Genomic DNA, 8,615 nt, shown 5'->3' with positions numbered 1-8,615 from the left:
ACAAATAAAAACCGAGATTGTATTATGTAAGAGAATGGAAGTTGGGGGAGAAAACTGAAGTCACTGAAGATCCCTGCCTGGGCTGCCTCATAGACCAGCCCACACTGGGAACTGTCATGCCTGTAGAGGAGTGAGATAAGATAAAAACTGTAGTCAAACCCACTGCATATATGTCATGGTGTGCTGCACCTTGGCTGGTTTCAGAGACCATGACTGGGTCTGTGCCTTGTGAGGAACACCGGCTCCAGGCATGGCCAAGGGGAGCCATTGGTGCAGGTGCACTCCCAGCAGCTGCCATAGGCATCCAAAACTCCCATTTTACTGCTCCAGAGCACAGACACAGGATTTAGAGGACAATTAAAAAAAAAAAAACAAACAAAAAACATTTGATCTTATTTACTCATTAGAACCAGAGCGGGAGAAGACAGAGACTAAGACTCACCTGAGCAATAAACTTGGTCATAAAAATATAGTTGCAACATTTTCCATCTTAAAAGCTCCTGATTCACAAAAATATGAATGTTTCACTGTGATGATGACAAAAGTCTCAAAACTCTAAACCACATTGTTGTTGAAAAATTGTAAAACAGGGCTAGCAGCAACCTGTTTAGTACCATTTAGTACAGTGGAACTCAAAACAGGAGGTTCTGCATTATGGATCACTGGTATCTTCCTAAGCAACAAGGAACAAAATGTTTCTAAAGGTAATGTAGCAGAAATGTGTATGCAGAATAATGCATTTAAGGGATTTAAATATGTATTTAACTGTGGGTTGACCTCTATTTTTCCATGAAAATTGTCGTATCTGTTTTCTCCAGAAGGCTTATTAAAATTGCATCTTTCTTGGAGAAAGATTACATTTGTTCTTATCCTGATCACGTATCAGGTGATGTAAATTGATACAAAATCCAATGTTTGGATCAATACTGTGATAATAAAACTAAGGGAACTGAAAAAATGGATAAAAGCACCACTCTCCACAGAAATGTTGATTCACTGACCATCTGTCTCACTTCAGCTAAGTGCTTTACTGCTTTAGTTTGGCATTAGACAAGTAAGTCAATAAATTAAATAACTGAAGTCACACTATAATTCTTGGCTACCCTGCTCTATTTTTTAAGCTGTCAAGATCTAAATGTCACATGTAATCCTTTTTCGGGCATACAGTGAGCATGTGCCAAGTCCTGTCTACTCATCCTAAGCACAAACACACACAGGTAACTAGCAATTATAGTCTTGGTTTCTACTAGTCTCCCAGCTGCCATGAAAATTCTTCAGAGTGTAAATATGTGCCTTAAATATATTTCTATTTATTTGCTTACCAACGTATATGAATGCAGTCTGACTAAAGGCATCTGCATACTGAGAGAACAAAACCAGATTCACTCACATGTTGAAGCACTGTGCCCATATTCTGCACTCAGACAGCAAGAGAAACAAGAGAACACATGTAGACCTTTAAAATACCACAATAGAAGGTTCATTTTTACAGGCCATTAGAATTCCATTAGTCTCATCTATTCATTTCCAGGCTGCCCTCAGACTGAAAAGTGAGTATCTAATAGGATGCTTTCGTTAGATTAGAATGAACACCCCCCACACCCTGTCACAATCCAATATGATTTTCACAGAGAACACAATGGGTGGCTGCTCATCCAACTGGAAGGCTGAGAAGAAGCTCAGAATGATATTCACTTTTTTTTTTTTGGACAAACTTAAAGCATAAACAGCTGAGAGCAACATATAGGATAAGCAAATATTTCAGTGATGTGACAAAATTGATTTTAGAGTAACAGTCGATATGCTGTCAACATATTTGATACCCTCATTGTCCACATAAAGAAGCTATTCCTAAATACAGGAGAAAAAAGGTTTACATTATTTCCTATATGACAACATTTCCCTGTTGATCACTTAAACAACACCAACAAATGGCCTAGATTAGATGCAGAAATGAAAGTTAAAAAGCTCACTGCTGGAGACAGCAAAACCTGCAACTCCAGGACAGTAAAGAACATAAACAGCTGATTCAGAAGGTGGTCAAGTTTAAACTTTCTCATCTTTAGTAAGATATATGGGCCTGTGCCTGATGGGTTCTAAGTGTGGTCCTGCAGCTTATCACATGTTCAAAGAAGCTGGTAGCACCTCTGGCCAACAGGAATCCCTGCAACTGTATTAGTCCATGCAAAGGTGTTCTGCAAAGAAGTGCTCTTTTAGTGCCTCATCCTTCTCTTGCAAGGTGAGCATGACATCCTCTGGGTGGAACACATTTCTCCTTCTAAACCAGCAGAAGTACCTACATCTCCTTTTGAGGCCCGAGGACCCTGCTGCTGCAACAGCTCTGCTCACAGGCTGAGTCCTACGTTCCTCAGCACAGGAGAAATGCTGTGCTGGAGAAAATATCAATAGGCCCAAAGAGTGAGCCCATTTTCTGCTCTCCTCTGCAGAAAAGGTGATTATAGGAAGATTCTTTTAATTTTTTAAACATATCAATAGATGAGTAAAAATCTGTGAGCAAATAAACTTTCCAAACCGTATTGCAAGACGACAGGGGGAAAAAAATACAGAAACTAACAGAGATTTAGAGATTTTTAGAGAAAAATATTATGATTCACCACCAAGAGAAAAAAGCTTAATGCCTTCTGAGTTAAAGACATTTTAAATTCTACATTAACATGAGATATTATTTTACATTTACCTGGTAAACACATTTTTGTTTTTACCTTGGTAGCCATAATAATTCATATAAGGTTATGCCCATGTAAGAGGTTTCAGTGTTTAAGAAAGAATATTGAATGCCTCAGTATACATGCCAATCTTGTGTCTAGAAAACACTAGGTTTACAGAAAAGGCTGCAAACAAGCCCCCTCTCATGCATCAGCTCCCTCCACCCCTGAACTATCCACGACTCCCACTTCCCTCCCCTTTTCCCTCCCCTTTTCCTCCCACACCTTATTTCCAGCTGTGGCAGCTGTTATGAAACCAGCACTGGCAGACTCTGACACCTGGCGGTAGCTCAGCAAGTCTCTAGCCTTATGTTCTGTGAGGTTTTTGATTTTAGGAGCTTTATTTTATTTTGAGGAGTGCTTGGAACCACCACTGATGTAAGGAACAACATTTTTGAAAGTTGGAAGCCTTAACAGTGCAAGGAGATTAAGTATACAGCTGAATGTCACTCTGGGAAAAAAAATGCCAGGTAACTGCTCCCATGCTTACACATGATGACAAAATATCTTTAAATGCACTGCAAAAGACTTTAATTTAACAAAATTTTAAAATATCACCTATGCAGTTTTAATATTTCCTAAACCCAGAGCTTTTGACCATAAAATCTATAATCTGTGAGCAGGAATTTCTATGATTCTTCCTGCGTTCAGAGCATGGTATTTTAATGCTGTAGACCTCTTGACTGGAAACACCATGTTGTATTTTGGGAGTTTTCAAGCCATTTCCTACCCTCGTCTGCAGCATTTCTCTGCAGCAGTTGTGATTACCAATCTTCTGGGGCAGACCTGCCCAGTGCCAGCCATACAGCACACTGTATTTACCCACTGGCTTCCCACGGAGTCCAGTATAGCAACCATACATCATGCTTATTCATATCAGACCTTGCATTGGATTATCTATGGATATATGTTACTCTCCATGGATACCAAGCCATTCTTCCTGCTAACACCCAAATTTAATCTGCTGCTCTGCTTTAAATTTATTTTTAAATACTGTAGAGAATTAGGACTTTATATTTCTTGCTTTTGAAAATGCAAAGAGAACATAAGTTAATATTGTTCTCAGTACAGCATAAGCATAGTTGTTCACAATTCCTTTAATTTCTAAGAGATTTTCAGTTTTCATTATTATTTATTGTCTCACCAGTTTTGTCTTTATTAGGCATTCATAAAAAATACTTCATTATCATCTGTAAAGCACAGTTCATTAGCATGGCTGCTCTGTGAAGACAATTGTTTTTTCATTAGCACCAACTCCTCAGAAATTCAGGTCTTTGATGCTTGTTTGAATTACTTGTATCTTTTCATTTCCTCAGTTGTGTTTCTGAAAGATTTCAGGTTTTTTCTACAGCTATTTACATTTATGAATAAATATCCTTGTAAGCCCTGCACTTCTAATTTGTGATGTATTTTGCTTTCAACTACCTTAGTTGTTCATACAAATGCATTGGCATAGAGTTTATTCATAGGCTTCATCCTGCATTTATGAGTGCTAATCTATTAACTCTCTTTATTCCTTTAGGCAGGAATGAAAACATTTGTCCCTGAGCATGCTCCAGAGAAGGAGGCATACTTTTGAAAGCCCCACACTTTCATTGCCTTTCACTTGGATGCCTGGAAAAACCTGTATCAAGAACTACATACATACAGGCAGTGTGAGACACAGAGACTGCATTTTATAAATATAACAAAATTAATCAAATAAGAAGACTGCAGAATGATTAAAAGTTTGTTTTTGTTTTTTTTTTTTTGAGTGTCACCCTTCACATTGCCCCCACACACTTTCCCTCTTAGGCCATTGCCCTTCCCTCTGGGTTCCGGTGTCCAGGTGCTCCTCCTACTTCATGGTCAGTGGGAGCTGGAGATGACCTCTGGTGCCAAAGAGGATCCCCAACATGATCTGCTGCACCACCAAACCTCCTTGGCCCCAGCTCTGACTGGCCTCAGCCTTGGTCTCCAACTTGCCAGCCACCTTTCTATCTTAAACCATTTGGGTGCAAATAGAACAAACACTGTTCTGATTGGAAATCCCTGATCTGACACTGACTGGAAACAGGTTCCTTTCAAGAGCTGCCAAACTCAGGAAAATAGCCTAAGAAATGTTTCTGAGTGTATTTTTTGTTTCCAAGTGTATTTTTCTTTTCATTCCACCACTCTGTTGGTATTTTTAAAGATTTGTCTCTGAAATGGAGAACATTTCTCATGGGACAGATGGTTCAAAAAATTTTAGAATTACATAAACCAGGGAGGACAGATTTGTTGAACCTTCTCTCTATATGCATCTCACTTTTTATGAGGAACCTAGTCATAGTTACAGCTCCCCACACACACTCCTGAGTGTGAGATTGCTCCTCTTTTCTCTACTACAGTGGTACGCAAAATACACACTTGAAGCCAAGGACAGCCAAGGCTGAAAAATGCTGCCTTTGTCCTTGATCATTGTCCTTGAATATTTGTCCTAATATTTAATATAAGGTGATATGCCTACACTTATCACAATGCAGCCAACCTTCACACAAACAGTTAAAAAGGAATACAAACCTTCTACTTTCACCACAAACTCAGGCCAAGGTAAAAATCACAAAGCCAGCTGGCCAGCTTTCAAGAAAAGCTCACTTGCTGGATGGAAAGACAGAAACCTTGTTGACATGGAAACCTATAATTTCAATATATATCTATAATTAACAGATAAAATAGCAAGATGAGAGAGAGCTCAAAAAACCATGATCAACTATAATTGTGAGAGATTTTCTAATACTCAAATATTAGAGGTGAAAATGTTAAAACATCAATAAGGAAGCTGTTAAAACAAATGGTTCTTCCGAGAAATTGTTAGAGGGCTCAGTGGGAATGTGAGAAATGAAACAACAGTAATCTCATGCTGGAGCATTTTTCTGCATTTGTGTTCTATTGCTAAAAAGAACCTTTTTGTAGATTTCATCTATGCATATTCAAATGAGAGCTGCTGTCCTAAAAATTTCAATTGGAATACATGGCAGAGAAGGAAAGAGGGCACAACATTCAGAGAGGTGCAGAGAGGCAAAAGATGTAGCCTTGATACAAATACAGAAGGTGCACATCCCCAGTCATATCTGACCCACGAAGACACTGAAATCCCAAACTGGGAACAATCCTTGGGACAACATAATGGTAACAACCCTTTAGTCATCAGACAAATCCATACCAGAGATGACCTGGCCTAGGCAGAGGGAATGAAACTTTCTGGACATTACTGTACATGGTAGGAAGAATTTTTCTACTCTGTTGCTTTTTTTTTTTTTTTTAAATCTTCCTGGGGCATTTTAAGGGTACCAAACCCCAAGTAATGGTACAGGATTGTTAGACACATTGTGTCCCTTATTAGTTCAGGTTTTGATATCAGCTCAGCAGTAGATCTCACTTCCTTGTAGAGAGACCTCTGAATAAGTATGTGGCCCATGCATCAGTCCAAAAAAAAAGGGCACAAATCACTAGAGCGAGATATTTTCACATTCAGAAGTGACAGGCTCAGTCTCTCTAAACAGAAAATGTTTTTTACAGTATTATCTTTGCTTAATATTTTCTCTTAAAATAATTTTTGTTCTTGATTTCAGGTGTTCCACTAAAATATTTGAGCAGGCATCATCCTTCACAGACAGACAAGCACTCTTACAGGGAAGGGGGAAGAGATCTAATTAATTAACTTTTCCATGTCTGATCTGGAATAAGAAGGTGGAGTTCACAGCAGGCTTCATTTATGGTAGCAATATCTGTAGTGCAACATCATTTGTATTTCTCCACTTGCCAAATATGAGGAGAGATGGTAAAAAAAATAATACAGAAGAAAAGAAACTGTTAATTTAGATGTAAATAAAGCAAGCTTAACAAAGACTAGCTGAAGTTACCACCTGCTGCACAGCTTCTTCACACAGAAGCAGTAGACAAATGGGGGTAACGTGTTTGATGGTTATTAGTCTCCTCATTTTTGCAAAAGTCAATGCAAATTTGAGGCACTTTTAAAGTTGCAGGAATAATTTATTTTTTTCTCTCCATTATGTGGATACTAGTGAGAGCCATGGGAGAAGAAAAGATATATGTTCAAGATCACACCACGTATAATAAACCCCAGGGGTTAAATGACAAACTCTATTTTGTTTTGCATCTTTTAATTTTTAACTGTGCCTTTTTAATATTTTTGCTTTTCTATTTTGTAAAATACAAAGGGCCAGAGGCTCCCTTACTGGAAAAAAAAACCCGAAGTCCATTGGAATGCTGATCTATTCATCATTATTTTTATGGGCCTTGGGAAATTGCAAGGAGACAAAATTTTTGGAAAAAAAAAATCCCAAAACAACTGCCTTCCTTGCTCTCTGTGCAAGTGCTGATCATCAGGAAAGAAAGGCATGATTTGCTGCATATCTTCTCCTGTTCCCCAGCTCATTACAGACCCCCAAGCTGTGAATCCCTGGGCCAAAATGCAGGCAACTGTCAGGTTTCTAAATGTGGAGGGTGTTTTTAATACAAGTCTTACATTAAGTGAAGTAAAACCTTGAGGCATAAATACATCTTTCTCTTTCATATCATTTAAGCTAGCTGAATGCTTCTTAGTGCTCAGTAAATATAAATGTATTTTGCCCCAGAGCCAGAACATGCTGCAAAGAAGTATTGTTCTGCTCAGGATGAAAACCTAGTACGGATTTCAAAGTCTTCCTTAGACAGACAGTCTGTGCAATTGGCAGAATTTATGAGAAGCCTGGGCACTTTTCTGCCTTGTCACGTGCAACTTTTCTAATTGTCCAGCTTTGGAGGCTGTTGTCACTTCAATTACAAGTTCCACATACTACATAAAGGTTGTACTCCTTGAGCTGGGTCATGGATGTGGTGATGGGATCAGGAGGAGAAGAGCACTGTCCTCATGCTCCATGCTGGGTTTATTAATCTCTTATTGTGGGCCTTCATCCTCCTGCTTAGGCATGCCAACCAGCCTGAGCACCCAAAATGGCTCATTTCAGCTAAAGAGGTCAGAATCCAATGGGCCACATCCCAGGTTAAAACCTGAGACAGCAACAGCTTCTTCTGTGGTCGTTAATACCTATTAATACATTGATATATCTTCAGTTAATGAGCCTTCACTAATAGTCGTGCCTTAGAAAGAGCTGGTGCTTTAAAGTGGATGTGGCAGCCATTGAAACAACATTGCATGACTTCTGCAAGAAATGAACTGTATTCACACATCACAAGCACAAAGGTGATTGAATCCTATATTCTGTGCTGCCTTCACCTCTTTTTCCACTAACATGACAGTAATTGGTCTGTTGTGCCATCGGGACTCCAACAACTGGAACAGGCATGGACAGTGAACAATGTCAGGGCCCAAACTACAGTACATGGCTCAGACCACCTCTCTTAGAGGCAAATGAAGTGAAATACCATGTCCCTTTTCTTTTCTTATGTAAACAAATGATTCCTAATGAAGATGTTGAACTTCACTGTCTTTCAATTGGTACATCTGAAGCAACCCCACTGCCAACTATATGAGTCTGAAAGAGTATTTTGGAAAGTTTGATGAGTTTAGTCAGATGGTGAAATATGCTGAAATAAATTTTAAAAAATCCCTTTATTTCTTTAGGACTAGTTTTTTTCTGTGCATATTTCAATATAACAAATACTTCAGAAAAGCATTCTTTATATTTTCCCCTCTTATCAGAATCATTCCCTCTAGCCCTCACAGAAAACAAATTTGGAGCCTGATCACATTTTCTATCCCTTTTATACTGTTTTAGTTAGCAAAAGTGGGATTTTAGATGCAAAAATACATCAACATCTTTCCCTGATCCATCCACTGCCTTCCTTTCTGTCACAAGGTTTTTCCCACACATTTTTACCTGTCATCCTGCGTACATATTGACA

Source organism: Passer montanus, unplaced genomic scaffold (genome assembly GCF_014805655.1).
Source record: "Passer montanus isolate IOZ18808 unplaced genomic scaffold, ASM1480565v1 scaffold19, whole genome shotgun sequence".
NCBI classification, from domain to species: Eukaryota; Metazoa; Chordata; class Aves; order Passeriformes; family Passeridae; genus Passer; species Passer montanus.
The sequence above is the reverse complement of the archived record's forward strand: the minus strand, read 5'-3'. Positions refer to the sequence as shown.